Source organism: Pongo abelii, chromosome 23 (genome assembly GCF_028885655.2).
Source record: "Pongo abelii isolate AG06213 chromosome 23, NHGRI_mPonAbe1-v2.0_pri, whole genome shotgun sequence".
NCBI classification, from domain to species: Eukaryota; Metazoa; Chordata; class Mammalia; order Primates; family Hominidae; genus Pongo; species Pongo abelii.
In genome coordinates, this window is record NC_085929.1 from 39,123,319 (window position 1) to 39,144,350 (window position 21,032).

General features: G+C 46.7%; 1 protein-coding gene across 6 annotated transcripts in view; it reads right to left on the minus strand.

Annotated features, from left to right (window-relative positions):
- SYN3 (synapsin III) overlaps positions 1 to 21,032 on the minus strand; it is a 545,178-nt gene that overhangs the window by 83,872 nt on the left and 440,274 nt on the right. The gene's annotated exons all lie outside the window — the stretch shown is intronic.

A 21,032-nucleotide genomic window follows, 5' to 3' on the forward strand; every position in this document is an offset into this window, starting at 1 on the left:
CGAGGCTGCTTAATAATAGCGGCCATGTCTGCCTCTGGCACAAGCATTTATTGACTGCACCACATAGGCTCCGTGCTAAGCAACTGCTCTGCGTCGCCTCCCTTAGGAAGCCACACTTGAGGACAGCAGCCTTGCCGGGTTGGTTCCCTGCTGCACCCCCAGCTCCTAGAACACGGCCTGATCCAGGGAAGGTGCTCGATACTGAATCTGTCCTTCAATCAGGCCTCTCAGCAAGACCTAGGAGGTATGCATGCTTCTCCCTCTGACACAAGTGAGACAGTCGGGCTGGAAAGATTGTATACTTCCCCACACACACCATCACTTAACCAGTGAGCTACGAAGCCAGGACTCAGGCCTGAGCTTTGCTTTCCCCCTTTCATGTTGTTCGTGCGTTTTTTGAGAGTGTTTTCTTGATTTCTAGAAGTACATTTTGCATTGCTTGAGGGCAAAGGTTATCCCTCCCAGTTATGTACTAATAACATAACTTCCTTCCATGTGGACCATTCCCAACTGGGGACCATCCTGACCCCTTCTCCTCGGCTGTCCATGGACAGCACTGTTTGTCCTCTTACACTGGGGGCACCGAAGGAACCCAGCCTTGCCCTCTTGATGTCTCTTGCCTGGTCTGTCCTGTAGTAGCTGCTGAGCCTCTGCAGAAGGCCGCCTGTGCGTCACAAAGCCATTCAGTGGCCCTCATCTCATTTTACCCCCACACTGGCCTTATAAGGCAACCAGGGAAAGTATTTTAATCACCATTTTACAGATAAGAAAATTGAGACTCAAGTCAGTTGCTGGGAAGGGGTGGAGCTGGGACTTGAACTTGGGTCTGTCAGACTCCCAGCTTGGTGTGAACAGTTCCCTTTTAGTCTAGCACAAGAGTGGCCTGCAGTAGACTTTAAATAATTTTTTTTTTGAGACAGAGTCTCACTCTGTTGCCCAGGCTGAAGTGCAGTGGCACGATCTTGGCCCACTGCAATCTCTGCCTCCTGGGTTCAAGCGATTCTCCTGCCTCAGCTTCCCGATTAGCAGGAATTACAGGCATGCGCCACCATGCCTGGCTAATTTTTGTATTTTTAGTAGAGACCGGGTTTCGCCATGTTGGTCAGGCTGATTTTGAACTCCTGAACTCAGGTGATCCGCCTGCCTCAGCCTCCCAAAGTGCTAGGATTCCAGCCCCGGAAGCCACTGCGCCCAGCCATAATTTTTTTTTTCTTGATTTCAGGCTAAAACTTACCACACCCTGGTGTCTATGGTGAATACATACATGTTAAAAAAACAGCAACATTTGATTTTGATTCCAAAAGCAATAAGTACTCACTATAAAAACTTTGGAAAATATGATAAGATTAATTGAAAGAACCTCATCAATTACCTTATTGATTGATATATATCAATTACCTTAAGTATAAAGAAGTCAATAAAAATCATCCTCAGACTGCTAACAGTTTTGGTTTATTATCTGCTGCTCTTTTAAAAAAATCTATATTGAGGTTTTCCCTTGATTTGTTCTGTTTTTACAAAATTGGGAGTATAGTGGATATCCAATCTTGGTTCTTGCTCTTTCCACTTAATATTATGTGATGAGAATACTCCTGGTAGTTATTACTTGTTAACTTATAATTATGAAATATTTCACAGATGGAAAAAGCCTTAAAGAGCAATACTACAGACATCAGCTTGCTTAAGAAATAAAACATTGCTTAGACAGCTGAAGCCCCTGATGTACTTCTTTTTTTTTTTTTTTTTTTTTGAGGCAGAGTCTTGCTTTGTCGCCCAGGCTGGACCGCAGTGGCGCGATCTCGGCTCACTGCAAGCTCCGCCTCCCGGGCTCACGCCATTCTCCTGCCTCAGCCTCCCAAGTAGCTGGGACTACAGGCGCCTGCCACCACGCCTGGCTAATATTTTGTATTTTTAGTTGAGATGGGGTTTCACCTTGTTAGCCAGAATGTTCTCGATCTCCTGACCTCGTGATCCGCCTGCCTTGGCCTCCCAAAGTGCTGGGATTACAGGTGTGAGCCACTGGGTCCAGCCTCCTTTGCCATTTTTTACTTTGACTTGTTGGAAAAGCATTCTTTTTAGAACCACATATGGGCTGGCAAGACTCCGGGCTAGTGCTGGGGACACAGAAGAGGTAATTTAGGGCCAGATTATTGGGGGCCTTTGAAACCAAAGAGGGGAGTTCAGGTTGCTTGGATGGACAGTGGGGAAGCAGGATAGTTCTGGAACTGGGGAGTGACCTGCCAGCTGTGGGCAGGATGGATTTGTGCTAGTGGTGACTGAAGGGCCAGGGGCCAGTTTGGAATTGATTCTAAAGACACTAAATGCCACCGGTTGGGCCTGGACTGGGAAGAGATGGTAGAGGGGGTGGGAGCACTCCCAGAGCTTTTCTTTTCTTTTCTTTTCTTTTTTTTTTTGTGACACTTCTCTATTGAAATAATAGTATTAAAATGACCAGAGAAATTCAAGACAAAAATTGTCTATAATCTCACTGTCTAACCAAATCAGTGTTTGCATTGGTCCATGTTACCTTATAATTTTTATATGTCCAATAAAACCCCCAGGATACTTTACAACAATATTAGAGGTAGAATTTTGCATCTATCTTTCTCACTTAATATTATACCATAAGTGTTTTCTTATTTTTGCTACAGATGTTTTTATTTTCTTCTATCTTCCCCCACTCCCCTTCTCCAGACCAGGTAACTAATTTCACCTCCTCAGTGTGTCTGGGGTGTATTCCTCCCCATCCCTCACCACGTGCAATCTTTGCAAACATGTATGCACGGATATGGCTGAGGCTGATGTTTGTATTTTTGAAAATAGCTCTTATCTCTTAACATCACACCATATACACCCCTCCTCCCATGTCAATAAAGATAGTCCTATCCCGATAGTTTTTTGTTTTGTTTTGTTTGTTTGTTTGTTTTTGGAGACAAGAGTCTTGCTCTGTTGCCAGGCTGGAGTGCAGTGACATGATCTCAGCTCACTGCAACCTCCAACTCCCTGGTTCAAGCGATTCTCCTGCCTCAGCGTCCGAGTAGCTGGGATTACAGGCATGCACCACCACACCCAGCTAATTTTTGTATTTTTAGTAGAGACGGGGTTTCACCATGTTGGCCAGAATGGTCTTCATCTCCTGACCTTGTGATCCACTTGCCTCGGCCTCCCAAAGTGCTGGGATTACAGGCGTGAGCCACCGCGCCCAGCCAATCCTGATAGTTTTAATAATAGCTGCACCATCTACACATGTACACATGCACTGGTTTCCTATTAACAGACATTTGTATTATTCATCCTCTCTCTCTCTCTCCGCTACTATAAACAAGACTTCATTAAACATCTTTGTACACATGTCCTTATGGGCTAGTGTTTTAATTCCTCCAGGCCAGGCCAGGAGATTTTCAAAGGGAGAACCAGCAGAATTTGGAGACATTCTTTTTTTTTTTTTTTTTTTTTGAGATGGAGTCTCGCTCTGTCGCCCAGGCTTCTATTTCTAAAGTCAGTTGTTAGAGCTCAAGAAATGAAACTGGATGCCACGGCATTGCATACGGGGTGAATCACCCACCATATTACCTCCAGGCTAAAAATGACTGTATTTATTGTCATGTAAGGGCCAGAAATGGGACGAGGCACTTTATGGATGGTAGCATCCTTTCCCTCCCCCATGTTATAGATAAGAAAACACAGCGCTGGCCGGGCACAGTGGCTCACGCCTGTAATCCCAGCACTTTGGGAGGCCAAGGCAGGTGGATCACAAGGTCAGGAGATGGAGATCATCCTGGCTAACATGGTGAAATCCCATCTCTACTAAAAATACACATACACAAAAAAAGTAGCCAGGTGTGGTGGTGGGCACCTGTAGTCCTGGCTACTAGGGAGGCTGAGGCAGGGGAATGGCGTCAATCCAGGAGGTGGAGCTTTCAGTGAGCCAAGATCGTGCCACTGCACTCCAGCCTGGGAGACAGAGCGAGACTCCGTCTCAAAAAAAAGAAAGAAAACACAGCCCTTTGCCCGAAGCCAGACAGTGAAGACAGTGCTGCTGCCCTGCGGCCACCCCACTTCCCAAGCTGTTCAAATGGGTGTCGAAAGCCATTCCCATTTCTACCCCTTTGCAACATGCCAGCCCCTCCCCAAACACAGACAGGTCACAGAGGACAAAAAACATCTTGCCGGCTATTTTCTGTCTTCCCTTCCCAACAATAGCTTTATTTAGTTCCCCTGGGGATGCCGAGGTCTGCATCAGCCTCTCACAGGCTCCCTGTCCTGATCACATGCCCCGGGCACTCCAGAGTGCAGCACTTCCCAGTGGCGTAAGAGACCTGACATCCTGTCAGAAGGGGCAGACCAATTTTGGAAAACAGAGATCCCCACCCAGATAAGGGCTTTATTCAAAAGAACCCAAAGAAACCAAAATAAGCAGGGGTAGCCCAGTGCCCATGCTGGGTGTTCCCTTGGGAGGATTAGAGATGGGAGTGGAAGCCCAGGTCAGCCTAGTCACAGCTGCATCCTCAAGTCACAGAGTCAGAGAACCAGGACTTTCGAGTGGCTTGGGCAGCCTCCCACCAAATGAGGCAACTCCTCCTATGTTCTTGACTCTGAAGATTTAAATAGGTAGAGTCTGGTCCTATGTAAGTGATGGGAAAATCAAGATCGAGAAGAATCTGGAGGAAGAAATCAAGGACTGAAGTCTGGGAAGACTTCCAGGAGGAGCTGGCCTCCATTCCCTGGCTCCAAGGCTCTGCCTGATCCAGCTGTCCCCCATGCCTTCTGTTTCATCTCACGTGTCTCCCTCCTCCTCCTCAGCCCAACCCCTAACTCCCAGTTACAGCCCACTGACCTTTCAGTTCTTTACTGAATGTGCCGCACTTCCTCCAGCCACGGTCTTTGCATAAGCTGTTCCCTGTTTCCCTGAGATACCCTCCCTCACACTCTTTTCTAGGCCAATCCCGTCTCATACTCATGTCTCCGTTGAAATTCTGTCCCTGAAAAGCCCTCCCTGGCCACTGGTCTCCAGTAGGCGCTTCCTGTTATCTTCTCTATCTCACTCTTAGAGTTCTCCTTTCCTAGCTCTAGACACCATTTAGAATTATACATTCATGACCGGGCACCGTGGCTCACGCCTGTAATCCCAGCACTTTGGGAGGCCGAGGTGGGCAGATGACGAGGTCAGGAGATCGAGACCATCCTGGTTAACATGGTGAAAACCCGTCTCTACTAAAAATACAAAAAATTAGCCTGGCGTGGTGGCGGGAGCCTGTAGTCCCAGCTACTCGGGAGGCTGAGGTGGGAGAATGGCGTGAACCCGGGAGGCTGAGCTTGCAGTGAGCCGAGATTGCGCCACTGCACTCCAGCCTGGGCGATAGAGCAAAACTCCATCTCAAAAAAAAAAAAAAAAAAAAAAGAATTATACATTCATCATTTTAAAAAATTATTTGTTTCTCCACTCCGCATAGGTGGTCTGAGGACAGGAACCTTTACTTGTTTTGTTTACCACTGCGTCTCTAGACTCTCCACAAGGCCCGGCACACAGGAAGCACGTTTGTTGAATGCGTATTAGACGAAGTCTCCCACAACAAGCGGGAGAAGTCATATGTGAACAGGCAGAGTCAGGAGGAATGTGGTGATTCAAGTGGAAGGTTTGTTGGGGATGCAGCCAGAATTAGGGCGGACAGATCAGGAATGGCAAGCTTGGGAGGGGCCTGGCACCAGAGGTAGGAGTTTGAACTGTGTTTCATGGATACCAGGCAGCCGTCGAGGGTTTGGATGCAGTGGGGTAGACACCTGTAGAGCAGGCTTTAGGAAGAGTTCTCTGGAGGCTGTGGAAACAACAGCTCGTATCTCTTGAGCCCTTAGTGTGTGCCAGGCATGGGGCTAAGCACTTTACATATATCGTCCCACGTAAGCCTCTTGACACTTCTTCTATGTGGTAGCTCCTATCTTTATTCCATTTTACATACATAGAAATAAAGGCAAAGAGAGGTGAAGTTTTTGGCCTAAGATCAGTCAGCAAGAAAGTGGAGGAGCTAGGATTCAGCCAGAGCCACCTGCCCCTGCTCCCTCCTGCATGGTGCCGCCTCTGGACAACTATGATCATCCAGCACTTCCCCTGCGCCCAGAACTGGAGCACGTGGGTGGAGGCCAGCAGACCTGTTAGGACAAGACTGGCTGCAGTCATCACCGGGCAGGGCAGGGCAAGGTGGTAGCAGCATGAACACTGGTAGAAGGACGCCAGTTCACTTCTGGCTCCCACATTTACAGTTGTGAGCCCTTGGGTAAGTCATCGACCACTCTGTGACTCAGTTTCCTCATGCCCCAAATAGGAAGATCACTTGAATCCCACCAGATTGATGGGAGGAATGGACATTATAATAGATTTCGGTCACTGAGGAGTTGGTCAGCGGATGGTTCTTGCTAGTGGAGAGGCACAAATGAACTTAGAGGATGCCCAGGGCCTGGCCTGGAGTAGGACGGCAGTCTGCCCTTGCTCTCGTCTCCTCCACATCTATGATCTCAGGGGTATGGCAGCAAGGGTGGGCCGGGGGATGTCAAAGGCTGATCTGTTATTCCTTGGAAGCAGGAAGGGAAGGGAAGGGGAAGGAAGCCTGAGGCCTAGGTTGTGAGCAGGGAGCGTGTTACGAAGCCTTTGACAGAAATGGGGCAGCCCGGAAGTGGGGTTTGTGGTAGACATTTAAAACAAACTCATTCAACAGAGATCACAGGCGCATCCCCACGGCTGCTTCATAAAGCTTAACCTTGCTGTGTAGCATCTGACAGACTCTCCTTGGAATTTTAAGCACGGCACATAGAGACACTCCCGTCAGGAGGAGGAGCACAGACAAGATGACCTTTGTAACTCTTCTGTAATTCTGCCATGTTGTGAGAAATCTACAAAATGCCATCTAGAGGAGTGAAATGTGGAAATGCAAATATGTTAAGACAAAACTTCACGGCTTACGGGGCTCTGTGTGGTCTGACCCCTGCCTTCTGCTCCAAACCCATCTTACCCACACTCCCCCATCAGCCTCTCTGTCCCAGGCTCAATGGCTTTCTCCCCAGCCTGGATACTAGTGCTGTCCCCTCTGGCCACAGTGACTTTGCATATGCTGTTTTATTGCCTGCAGCGAAGTCCCTCCCTGCTCCTCTTCATTCAGCCAACTCTTTTTTTTTAAAATTTTTTATTTATTTTATTTTTTAAATAAGTATTTATTTTAAAAATATTTATTTATTTATTTATTTTTATTATACTTTAGTTTTAGGGTACATGTGCACAACGTGCAGGTTTGTTACATATGTATACATGTGCCATGTTGGTGTGCTGCACCCATTAACTCGTCATTTAACATTAGGTATATCTCCTAATTCTATCCCTCCCCACCTCTGCCCGCCCCACAACAGGCCCCGGTGTGTGATGTTCCTGTGTCCTGTCTGCATGCTTCAGAAGTCAGCTCCAACATCACCTCCCCAAGCAGCTGGCTTGCATCTCCCTGCCTATGTCACAGCCTGGCTCATCTCTTCTTCCTTCTTAGCCATTTCAAATGGATCTGTGTGATTGTTGAGGAATGTCTGACTCCAAGAGAAGCGGTGGGGCAGTGTCTGTGGCTGCTCAACATTGAACCCTCAGGCCTCTCCTGAATGACAGACCTCCCTCCTGATCCCGGCCGCCAGGTGCTGCTGCAGAACTTGCAACTCAACATTTCCAAACAACTGCATGAATTCCCATCAAAAATGTTCTTTTCTCTTCCTGTACCCCAACCTCAGTCAACGCTGCCACCACCCACCCAGGTGCCCAAGATAGAGATCCTGCCTGCCTTCTTCATCCTTATACCTGTCCTGACCCTGGTGAGGCACACAGGAGGGCCCAGGAGATGTTTGCAGAGTGAGGTCTGTGGTCTCCCTGCCCAGTCTGGAGCTCCCTGGCCTTCTAATCCCACCTCTGAACTCCCTGCATCAACCTCCTTCCACCTTAAGTCTGTCTTGGAAAAATACCGGTAGCATATTCAGAAAAATGAAACGAAATCTGCCCTACCAAAAAACAAATATTCCATTCTCTTACATTTCCTGTTTCCTTGAGAAATGGAATAGTCAAAAATAAACAAACTGATAGGATGGCAATATTTGTCTGCTTTTCTTGTTCTTGCCTGTGTGATGTTTATAGCATAGAACAGGCTCAGTCTCCCACGAGGATCCTCCTGGGTGACACTCACCATGCAGACAACATCTCCAGCAAACTGTGGCTCTGGGGAAGGTCTGAATGATCCTAAATGACTGGGAAGCGAAGACCACCCTGAGCCACATGGATACACGCAGCTGCAGGATCACAGACCCCTCTGGGCTTGTGCTGCAATTTACTTTTTTTGACAGTCTCGTTCCAGCTGCATCTTTAGATGGGGAAAAGCACCCCTTTCCAAGTCAGATGACCCTTTTAAAAAAAATTATTTATTTTTGAGATGGAGTGTCGCTCTGTCACCCAGGCTGGAGTGCAGTGGTGTGATCTCGGCTCACTGCAACCTTCGCCTCCTGGGTTCAAGCGATTCCCCCACCTCAGCCTCCCGAGTAGCTGGGATTACAGGCATGTGCCACCATGCCCAGCTAATTTTTTTGTATTTTTAGTAGAGGTGGGGTTTCGCCATAGTGGCCAGGGTGGTCTCGAACTGCTGACCTCAAATGATCCACCCGCTTCGGCTTCCCAAAGTGTTGGGATTACAGGCATGAGCCACTGCGCCCAGCCCAAGTCAGATGATCCTTAATATGGGAATTACTGTTCTTTTTAGTTACTTCAGAAAATAGTTAAATAACAATTACTTCAGTATCCACATTTCTTTGCTTCAGTTGATGTTCACATATATAATGTCTTAAGATTAAAGATAAATGTAAACTTTTGTTTAAAAGTACTGTTGTCTTGGTATTGCATAGAAGAAATACTGTTTGCTTGGGGCTGTAGGCAAAGGCATTTCATCTGGTTCAGAGAAACTATTTGTGCAGTGCTATGAAATTAGCTGGAAGAGAGAAGATAGGCTTTGAAGCCAGGTGGACTTGCATTTAAATATCATTAGCATCAGTTCCTATGGGGATACCCTTGGCAAGTTTCTCAGCCTTTCCAGTCTCAGCTGCTTTATCTATAAATGGGAATAAGCACACCCGAAACCGAGGTCGTTGTGAAGATTTGAGTTTTCATGTAAAATACATGTTATAGGTATCTGGATCCTAGCCAGAAACTCTTTGGGGATAATTTAAACTGATACGCAGTTAAAATCAGTACAACTCCCCCTCCTTCAAATTAGTACTTGATACAGTGATGGCCATTGCTCTCTTTTTCTTCTTTTTTTTTTAAAGTTTTCCTGTTTGTACTATTTATTGTAAAAATATCTGCTCTGAATTTATTTTTAAAGTTATTAAACTGGGCCGGGCCCGGTGGCTCACACCTGTAATCCCAGTACTTTGAGAGGCCGAGGCGGGTGGATCATGAGGCCAGGAGATCGAGACCATCCTGGCTAACACCGTGAAACCCCGTCTCTACTAAAAATACAAAAAATTAGCTGGACGTGGTGGCAGGTGCCTGTAGTCCCAGTTACTCGGGAGGCTGAGGCAGGAGAATGGCGTGAACCCGGGAGGCGGAGCTTTCAGTGAGCTGAGATGGCGCCACTACTCCAGCCTGGGTGACAGAGTGAGACTCTGTCTCAATAAATGAATAAATAAATAAATAAAATAAAATAATCATTACATTGAATAATGAATTTGTCTGATATTCCTTATATAAATAATGATTCTATGTATTTATTTACCTGTGCAGAAATATACTTAAACTCTAGTGATGACATCCTGCCTGGTGTTTTGTTTTTTTAAGAGACAGGGTCTTTCTCTGTTGCCCAGGCTGGAGTACAGTGGTGTGATCGTAGCTCACTGTAATCTCAAACTCCTGTACTCAGGTAATCCTTCTGCCTCAGCCTTTCCAGTAACTGGGACTACAAGCTTGTGCCGCCATGCCCAGCTAATTTAAAAATAAATAAATAAAAGTGTTTTTGGAGGAAACAGGGTCTCGCTTTGTTGCCCAGGCTGGACTCAAACTCCTAGGCTAAAGCAACCCTCCCATCTCAGCCTCTCAAAGTATTGGGATTACAGGTGTGAGCCGCTGCACTTGACCTCTGCCTGATTTTTATCCTGTAAATCTTGCATAACCTTTTTATGTAATTCAGGGAAATCTGACCCACTATAGCTGCAGAGATGGTGCCTGAATTTTTAAACTGTTTAAAGCTGTTATTTTCCAACTTTATTGAGATACAATTCACATACCATAAAATTCACCCTTTTAGAAATGTGAAGGAAACCAGTCATAAAAGAATGTACAATTCAGGCCAGGTGTGGTGGCTCATGCCTGTAATCCCAGCACTTTGGGAGGCCGAGGCAGGCAGATGACAAGGTCAGGAGTTTGAGACCAGCCTGGGCAATATGGTGAAACCCCGTCTCTACTAAAAATACAAAAATTAGCTGGGTGTGTTGGTGGGCACCTGTAATCCCAGCTACTCAGGAGGCTGAGGCAGGAGAATCGCTTGAACCCGGGAGGCAGAGGTTGCAGTGAGCCAAGATTGCACCACTGCACTCCAGCCTGGGCAACAGATCAAGATTCTGTCCCCCTGCAACCCCCCCAAAAAGAAATGTACAATTCAGTGCTTGTAGGTTATTCACAGAGTTGTGCAGCCATCAACACTACCTATCTTTAGAACGTTTTCATCACTCAAAAAGAAAGCCAGTACATAGTACCAGTCCTTCCCCATTTCTCTGGAGCCCCTTCCAGCCTCTGATGACCAATGCGCTACTCTCTATCTCTACAGATTTCCCTATTCTGGACATTTCAGACACATCGACTCACACAATATGTGGCCTTTTGTGACTAGTTTCCTTCACTTTGTATGTGTTTTTTTTTTGTTTTTTTGTGTTTTTTTTGAGACAGAGTTTCGCTCTTGTTGCCCAGGCTGAAGTGCAATCATGTGATCTTGGCTCACCGCAACCTCCCCCTCCAGAGTTCAAGCAATTCTCCTGCCTCAGCCTCCCAAGTAGCTGGGATTACAGGCGCATGCCACCACGCCTGGCTGATTTTGTGTTTTTAGTAGAGATGGGGTTTCTCCATGTTGGTCAGGCTGGTCTTGAACTCTCGACCTCAGGTGATTCGCCCTCCTCGGCCTCCCAAAGTGCTGGGATTATACGCATGAGCCACCACATCCAGCCACTTTGTTCTGAAGGTTCATCCATGTTGTAGCATTTATCAGTGCTTCATTCTTTTTATTGCCACACAGTATTCTGTTGTATGGATGGTGTCTGACGTTTAAATATATTTTGGAATGATCTGGATATGTATTTCCAGTGATTTCAGACCACGTAGGCAAATGAATGTCTAGCAAATCTCAAGAATATGGGTAATAACTTTGGCAACGCCCTGGATCAGAAATGATTTCTATACCTAACTGGGCAGCTCATGAATTTTTAACATTTGGGAAGAAGGAGGATTTTCACAAGTGAACCAACACTAGCTTGCAGGGTCTTGCATCCTGTGTGAAACCTTTTCCGTCTCATCCACTGTTTATCTTTGGCCATTTGAGAGCAGAGGGCTTGAGCTAGAGTTTTTTTTGTTTTTTGGTTTTTTTTGGGGGGGGATGGAGTCTCGCCCTGTTGCCCAGGCTGGAGTGCAAAGGCATGATCTCGGCTCACTGCAACCTCTGCCTCCCAGATTCAGATGATTCTCCTGCCTCAGCCACCCGAGTAGCTGGGATTACAGTCGCACACCAACATGCCTGGCTAATTTTTGTACTTTTAGTAGAGACGGGGATTCACTATGTTGGCCAGGCTGGTCTCGAACTCCTGACCTTGTGATCTGCCCGCCTCGGCCTCCCAAAGTGCTGGGATTACAGGCTTCAGCCACCACACCTGGCTGAGCTAGATCTTTTGTACAATTATTGGGGTGAGCAAGATCTCTGCTTCTGGCTTATTCTTACTAACTTTGTCATCCCATGAGCAAGGTGATAAAGAGAAGGGCTAAGAAGGAAGAATGTTCAGGATGCTGTGACGTGATAAGAAACATGCATTTAGTCTGTGCTTCCAGTTCCTGAGACAGAGCTCCTAAAAGCCTTGTAATTTCCTGAGTGACAGGGGTGCTGGGAGCATCTTTTATTCTAATGAGGCCACTCTTGTTGGGCTCCTGGATAGCTTCAGGATGGGGGCTGGTCACCAGATGGAGGCTTTAATCTTTCAGTCCTACCCTTCATTCTCTGGGAAGGAGAGAAGGGATAGAGATTGAACTAATAATTTTTCATGCCTATGTGATGAGGCTTCCATAAAAATCCCTCAACTACAGAACTGGAGAGCTTCTGGGTTGCTGAAAACCTCCATGCGCTAGGAGGGTGGTGTGACCCAACTCCATGGTGACAGAAGCTCCTGTCCTTGGGACCCTTCTGGATTTTGCCCTATGTTCCTCTTCATCTGACTGTTCATTATATCCTTTCTCACATCTCTTATAATAAACCAATAAATATAAGTAAAGTGTCTCCTGAATTATGTGAGCAGTTATAGCAAATTATCAAATATGAGTAGAGACTTATGGGAACTCCAACTCCAACTCCAACCAGTCAGATAGAAGTGTGGGTACCATGGGCACCCAAATTTGCAACTGTCTTCTGAAGTGGGGGACAGTCTTGTGGGACTGAGCCCTTAACCAGTGGGATCTGTGCTAACTCCAGGTAGTTAGTGTCAGAATTGAATTCAATTGCAGGACACTCAGTTGGTATCCACAGAGAACTGGATAATCGCTTGGTAGGGAAAACCCACATATTTAGTGTCAGAAGTGTTGCGAGTAGAAAAACAGCTTCGCTTTAGGGGCTAAAGAAGAAAGTATAGAGAAATACTGGAGGCTACGCATGGTGGCTCATGCCTGAAATCCCAACGTTTTGGGAGGTCAAGGCAGAAGGATCGCTTAAGGCCAAAAGTTAAAGACCAGCCAGGGCAACATAATAAGACCTTGTCTATATAAAAGAAAAAAAAATTAGCTGGGCATGGTGGCACATGCCTATAGTCCCAGCCACTTGGGAGGCTGAGGTGGGATGATCACTTGAGCCCAGGAATTGGAGGCTGCAGTGAGCAGTTGCACTACTGAACTCCAGCCTGGGTGACAAAGTGAGACCCTGTGTCCTAAATAAATAAATAAATAAGTAAATAAATAAATAAATGATTTGGTTTGGCTGTGCGTCCTCACCCAACTCTCATGTTGAATTGTATTTCCCAATGTTGGGAGGAGGGACCTAGTGGGAGGTGATTGGATCATGGGGGCAGATTTCTCCCTTGCTGTTCTCGCGATAGTAAGGGAGTTCTCACGAGAGCTGATGGTTTAAAAGTGTGTGGCACTTCCTCTTCTCTCTCTCATGCTGCCATGTGCAAATGTGCCTTCTTCCCCTTCACCCTTCCACCATGATTGTAAGTTTCCTGAGGCCTCCCCAGCCATGCCTCCTGTACAGCCTGTGGAACTGTGACTTAATTAAGCCTCTTTTTTTTTTAATAAATTAAAAAAATTAATTAATTTTTAAAATAAATTACCCAGTCTCAGGTAGTTCTTTATAGCGATGTGAGAATGAATTAATACAATACAATAAATAAAATAACAAATAAATAAATATAAATAAATATTGGTACGGGGTACCATCAGCAGGGTAGGAGAGAGAATTATCTCTAGCCCTCCCTCCTCCTTACAAGGCCATTGCCTCCTCCCTTCTGAAAATGACCTTCATTTTTCAAGGGCTCTTATGCCATGGCTAACTTTGAAGCCATTCAGAGGGGAACCTTTGAGGCCTGGAGTTAATCCTGCCAACAAGGAAAGCTAAAGTTGGGTTTGCCCTGATGTATTTATTTCCATGTTTATTTGAGTTCCGTGAGGGCAAGGATAGCATTCATTTTGTTCATTGGTTGCCCAGCACGGAGTAGGAGCTCTGTAAGGATTCGTTGATGGGATTCATTGAATGAATGTAGGCACACAGATTGCCGAGAGCTCTGTAAACATCAGGTGCTGTTGTTGTTACCATCATCATTATTACATATTGACTGAACTACTTTTAGAGTATCAAAAACTCCCCTGTATCAAACCCTCTGCCATTCCAGGTGCTCTCTTGGTATCTTTGTTGTTATTCAGCCCTGCCTAGGGTGCACCATGCTTTCTTTAGCCTCTCCTTCACCCTTCCTTCCATCTACGGAAGAGGCTGCAGAACATAGTGAGCACTTAAAACTACAGGCTTTGAAGCCAGACTACCTGGGCTTGAATCTCAGCTCTACCACTGCTGAGCTGTGTGTCCTTGGGCAAGTTGCTTCACTTCTCTGTGCTTCAAGTTCTGCATTTATGAATAGGGCTAAAAGTAGGATGCTCCACAGAGGTTGTCTCAGGGTTTTAATGAGTTAACCGGCACAAAGCACTCAGCTGGGCATACAGGGAGTGCTGGCTCTTGGTATTATTGTTGTTAACCCAACTGCATTCCTGCAACTGCTGTTCTGTCTCACTCCATTGCTCTTAGCTTTCCACAGTGACATCTGACAGGAGGAATCTGGGCTTCCGTGGTGGAGGCTGGCAGGGGTTTAATGGGCTACCTGTGTGCCATGTATCTGCAGCAGATGGATGTGTGTGTGTAACAGGGAAGGCTGTCCTGAGATACTGACTCTGAGCCCAAAGAGAGATATGGACAAGGGTCACTCCAGCTCCTTCCTGGGCCTGGGATCAGGCAGCTCTGTATGGACACAGTGGAGGGATTTGATGATCCCTTGAGTGTTATTGCAGCTGCCAAGACCCCCAGTTTTCTTCATTACACTATATTGGGGTCTCCCCTTGAGTGGACAGGGGGATGAACCCTGTCTGACCAGAGGTGGGGAGGTGAGGACTCACAGGTCAACCAGAGCAGCAGAGCTCCTTCATCACACAGAGGAGGGGCAGGTCCCATTTCTAGTCACCATTCTTCAATCTCCACTTCATTCTGAGTTTGTAGTTATTATTTATGAGATACAAAAGGCAGAAGGCATTGCCTCAACTTTATAAATAAGGCAACTGAGGTTCAAGGTTATCAAATGAAGCTGTGAAACCCAAGCCTTAAAACTCAACGGCGGGGCCCCTTCCTCGGAATCCAGAAGTAGTTTTGTTCCATCCCCGGTCTTCTGCACTGGAAAAAAAATTTTATGGAGCATATACTGTGCTGGCCCCATGGAAACAGCCCCTGACTCCAAGGGACCTTTTATTCTGCAAATTCCGGACAAATGTTCAAAAAAAATTACTGCCAATGGGGAAGAATAATTGGAAGCTAAAAAATTATCCCCACCATGGTTGGGAGCCGACAGTGGTGACACTCTGCTAAGTGCTGATGTGCATTTAACTCCTTTGATCCTTGCAATGACTCTTTGAAGGCTACAGATGGGGGGCCGGGTGCAGGTGGCTCATGCCTGTAATACCAGGCATGGGAAGAATCCCAGACTTTGGGATCCACTGCTGAGGCGGGTGGATCACCTGAGGTCTGGAGTTCGAAACCAGCCTGGCCAACATGGTGAAAGCCCATCTCTACTAAAAATACAAAAATTAGCTGGGCATGGTGGCAGGCGCCTGTAATCCCAGCTACTTGTGAGACTGAGGCATGAGAATCCCTTAAACCAGGAGGCGGAGGTTGCAGTGAGCTGAGGCTGTGTCACTGCACTCTAGCCTGGGCGTCAGAGCAAGACTTCATCTCAAAAAAAAAAAAAAAAAAGAAAAAAGAAAGAAAACTACAGATGGGGAAATGGAGTCAGGAAGGGGACAACCGGGGGACAGGGTCGCAGGAAGTGGCAGGGCTCGGCTCCATCCAGCTCTGCCTCATTCTGGAGGAGGTGGGAAAAGTCACGAGGTGGGAACGCCACTGCTCTCAGTTTAGGGAGTGGGCTTTGAGGGATAGTACGCTCTAATAAGGGAATCATACTTGTTCTAAGAGGCTGGCCATGAAGCAGTTTTAAACCCACCCCAGTGTGTGAAACATTACAGCAGTGTTCAGAGAGAATAACACAGGCCTTTTTTTCCCACCTGTCTGCAGGGAGTAGAGATTTGGGAAGAGGAGGGCTGTTTTGGGGCTCGTTCACAGCATGGGTGGGCCAGAGGAGGTCTTCCTGGGAGAAGGGGTGTCCAGGTAGGACAGGGACAGCTTCTCAGCTGCAAAGTGGAGGGAATGCAATGGGGGCGGAGTCTCCCTAACTTCTGTGAGTGAATGTGTGGGAATGGATTGGCTGAAAGCCAAGCTGCAAGACCCTCCCTGGGTCACAACTGGCCTGGCAGATGGAGCCTTCCTAGGCATCTGAGGTTCCCAGGGAATGCGGGATGCCAGAAGTTCCCTGCAAGCTGCAAGGAGAGAGGGGCACTCCCTTGGACCCAGCCAGGAGCCGGAGTGACAGCACGGAGTTTCTGTATAGAAGCCCCCAGGGAAGGGTGCAGAGTTCGCAGGGCCTGCTCTTCTGCATGGGGGCAGGAAGTGGGAGGCAGGAGGTGAGGGGCAGCAGGAGCCTTGAGGTGGCGAGCTGGTCCACGGTCCTTTACCGCAGGCTCAGTGGCCCAGGACCAGCCAGGAAACTTCCAGCGTCTCTGACAGAGGGGAAAACAACCAGGGCCCAAACACGACTGGGGCCTTGTGCTAAGGACCAGACATGTCTCTGGCTCAGGGGCCCCTTTAAGGGAGGAGTCATTGCTGACACCTGGTGATAAAGGCCACAATTGTTCAGTGTCTTCTTGTGGCAGTCGGGCCGCAGTAGCTGCACAGACACAGGGCATTGAATCCACACGAGAGGCCTGCCATAGTGCTGAGTATAATAGCATCCCTAGTCACAAACAAGACCACCAAGACTGAATTCAATAGCTTGTCCAGGCAAGGCTGAAACCAGAATCCATGCTTGGGGACCAGATTGCCTCTCTGGGGGACACAGAAAGGACCCAGACCCTACCCTCGAAGGGTTCCCAGGCTGGTGGGGGCAGCAGATCTGTAAGCAAATGATTTCAACTCAGAAATATAAACATTCAGGAGAATTAAGAAGAAAAAATGCAATAGAAGCAAAGAAGAGTGAGTGGTGACCTGTGGAGGACGGGAGGTTGTTGGAAGAGGTATCATGGACAGTGCATAAGGGGACATTTGCACTGGGCTTTGCTGGTCATGCAGGAGTTTGCCAAGCAGAGGAAAGGGCATTCCAGGCAGAAGTGGCCACAAGGGACACAGGGCACAAAGGTGTGAAAGTGGTTAGAGGATTCAGGAAACAGGGCCAACCACAGGGATGGGAGGTCAGTGGAAGGTGCTGCAGGAGGGAAGGGCTGGCCAAGGCTTCATATTTAAGAAGGGCCTGAAATAGAGATTCTTCAATGGTCTCTCCAAATGAGGGTAGACACACAATCACTGTGCTCTGTGTGTGTGTGTGTGTATGGATGTGAGTGTGTGTTAAAAACATTGGCTTGTTAAATGTGCACATTAAAACTGTACCACAAATTTAGTTATTCTGCCCCCAACAAACTTGGAGCCTCAACAAAAAAGAAGGACCCTCCTCATCTGTCAGAAATACATGATGAAGTATTTTCAGATGAAAGGACATCGTGTCTTGGATTTGCTTTAAAATAATCCAGTGTGGGGTTTGGAGCGGGGATGGGTGGGGACATGGAGGTGATGAGATTGGGCACGTCCTGGAACTGGGCAATGAGAATACGGAGGCACCTCACATCGCTGACTCTGCATTTGCCTACATTTGAACATTTCCATAACACATCTTTTTTTTTTTTTTTTTTTTTTTTTAAAGAGAGAGAGCCCCTTGTTCTGAGTCATCCTGTGGAGCTCAGGATATTCAATATAGGGAGAGAGAAGGATGAATGATGGGGAAGCGGGGTGGGACCCAGGGCTGAAAGGTAGATTTGGAGCCAAATTGTAAAAAGCCTCATAAACTATTCTGAGAAGTTTGGACTTGATCCTGCAAATAGTGGGAAGCCCAGTAAAGAATTTTTAGTAGGGGAATGACACCAATAGATTCTCATTTAAGAAAGAACCCTTCTCTGGCTGGTGCCTGGAAGATGGAAGGGGTGTGTGTGTGGGAGGCAGGGTTAGGGAGAGGAGGGGTTGGGGTCAGGGAGAGGACCTTGCCCGAGGCTTGAGGAGAGCTTGTCAGCTGTGAGTCTAGGTAGGCGACCTGCCTTCTCCTCTATGCTGTTTCTGGAGCAAGACGTCTTCTATCTGCCTTAGTAGTAGGCACTCTATCGTGATTACTTATCACAATACGTAATTCCTTATTGCAATACATCAATAAAGATCACTTAGTGACTCTCTCTCTGGCTAGACTAGGTGTAGCCACATCACGCCTGTCTCAGTCCCTTCTTATCCCCGGAGCCTGGCATGACGCCTGGTAATAAACCACTGTTAAGTGAATACGGAAATTTATAGCACAGGGCTCTCCCTAACCACTAAATCTTTGATGATCGAATGGACAGATCCAGCACAGTGCCTGACACACAGTCATAGGGTAGCCCCTCAATAAATGTCCGGGAGCTGAACTGAGCTCGTGTGAAATTGTAGGAAACTGATGCCTGAGTGGGGCGAGGAGGGTTCAGGTCTCCCCTTAGGAAAAAGCAATTTCCTCCCAGCACAAGAGCTTCCAAAAAGGCAGTGGTTTCCAAGCTGAAAGTGGATGAGAACAAACAAATCGGGCACAAGGTTTGTCTATGAATGTGTCAGCCCTCGAAACTTATGTCTCCACGTCTCTCTTGGCTCCTTGATGAGGTGCTTCCTCCATTGCAGATGGATGGTGTTTCTTTCCCCCTTCTAAAAAAAGCTTCTAGATGCTTTTGAATTAGGCAAATGAGCAAGGGCAATGTTCATTTTCCCCCCTTTCATTCTGAAAATGTGTGGCGTGCCAAAAGGCCTTTGGACGGAATGTTCAGAGGCTGCATAATAGAACAAGAGAGGCTGCCAAGCTCCTAAATCACTAACCAGACAATCTCAGGCCCTGGGACTTAGAGACCCCTGGGACAATATGATGAGCTGAGTCCGCAACAAGTGAAAAGATGGCCCACAGCCCAAGGTCTCAGCAGGAAAGGAAGCCCCTACCTTGAACAGCTGAAAGTTCAAAGTGGGCCACAGCTCCTTAAGCTCAGCTCTCTAGGAGTTGCCTGGTGATGGAGGACCTTGGGCCCCCTTCTGTAAAACCTCAGGGAGTAGATCCAACGCCAACACTTCCTTTGTGAAGCTCAGTTTACCCACTGGTAAAATGGGTCTAAGCTGAAGGACTGCAAAATAATAGAGAAGACTCCAAATGCAGGTGTTTCTACCCGTGACTTCCTCTCTATAGAATCTGTGAGGTCCAGAGCCTTAATATTGAGCATTTGGTTGCAGGGCCAGCAGCATCAGCATCACTTGGGCTCTTGTTAGAAATGCAGAGTCTCAGGCCCCACCCCAGACCTGCTGCTCAGATTCTGCATTTTCACAGCATGCTTAGGTGATTCATGAACACGTTGAGGTCCGACAGCACTGGTCTACCTAACCATATGATCGTGGCTAAGTCGCTTTACCCCTGGATTTTAATTTATTCATTTGTAAAATAAAAGTGATTAATTTAAATGGCACATAGACCTGAAATCCTATAAAGTTCATAGCCTGCTAATAAATACCAGCCTTTGATCCCAAAATGTACATAGCAGTTCCACCCCTGTTCTGAAATACCAGGTTTTGAATTGGGTCAGATAATCAACAGTGGAGGTCACTGGGTCAGATTGTGCTAGAGTGATATGGAGGAATAAATGTGAACATTTATTCTGGAGTGTCCAGGACAAACCCAACTGAAATACTGTGTTACACTATGAGCCCTTAAATCTCAAATTTTGGTTTGGAAAATAGAGGCTCCCGTAGCATCAGACACAGTCCCAACTCATGTTAGGTTGATTGCACTGATAATAACAATTACTGACTTTCCTGTGCCCACGACCTTTACAACATGACTTTGCAGTTCCTTCCACCAAGGGAAGGCATCTGTTTTCCCACCCTTTGAATCTGGGCTGGCCTTGAGACTTTCTTTGGCCAAGGCAGTGCAGCAGAAGTGTCCCAGTTCTGCCTAGGTCCCCAGAGACATTGCATGTTTCAGCTCTCTCTGGGGCCCCGTAATCACTTTGTGAACTAGCCTGGGTTAGTTGGCTAGAAGATGAGAGAATACGTGGAAGAGTGCCTACTTATCTCAGATGAGGACAGCCAGGACTGGCTTACAGCCAGCTGACCTCCAAATACAGGAGAGAACCCAGCCAAGATCAGAGCTACCGACATGACCACAACTGACCACTAACGGATGAATAAGCCCAGCTGAGACTAGAAGTGTCACTTAGCTGACTCACAGATTTTTGAGCAATAATAAATTCTTATTATTTTAAGCCATTGAGTTTTTGGGTGGTTTGTTACACACCAATAGCTAACTGATACATAAACCTTAAAAATCTTAAATCTGGCTGGAAAAAATTACAAACTTCTAAGATTGCCTCTAGCTTGAAAATGCCATGGTTCTTTACAAAAGAAAGGTTTAGAATATGGTGTCAAAAGTGAATACCTTCAGGGGCTTTGAGTGAAGAGAGCCAGTGTACTCCAAAAACTTTATATATATATATATATATGAATCACGAAAGGCATATTTCTCTACTTCCACAGGGAAATCTTGTGGCTTCCATTTTCCTTGAATCCTCTCAGTTTGCCTTTTGTTTCTCCACTTTTGGTATAGACAAGGTAAATAAGACATATTTTCTTTTCTCCTAACGATAAGGCCAACCAACAAGCAGCCTCAGCATGGGGGAACAACCTGGAGTGGTGGGGACTGGGGCAAAATAAGGAGCATATACCTGGTTTCAGTGGGTCAATGGTTGTCTTAAAAGAAAGAGGGCCCCAAATTGCCAGATCTTCTCAATTTTCAAGAGAACCTGGAAGGCTGCATGTTTGGATATGAACTTACCTAATTTTCAAACTTGGGTTCAAATTGTTTTAAGAAGCTTCACAACC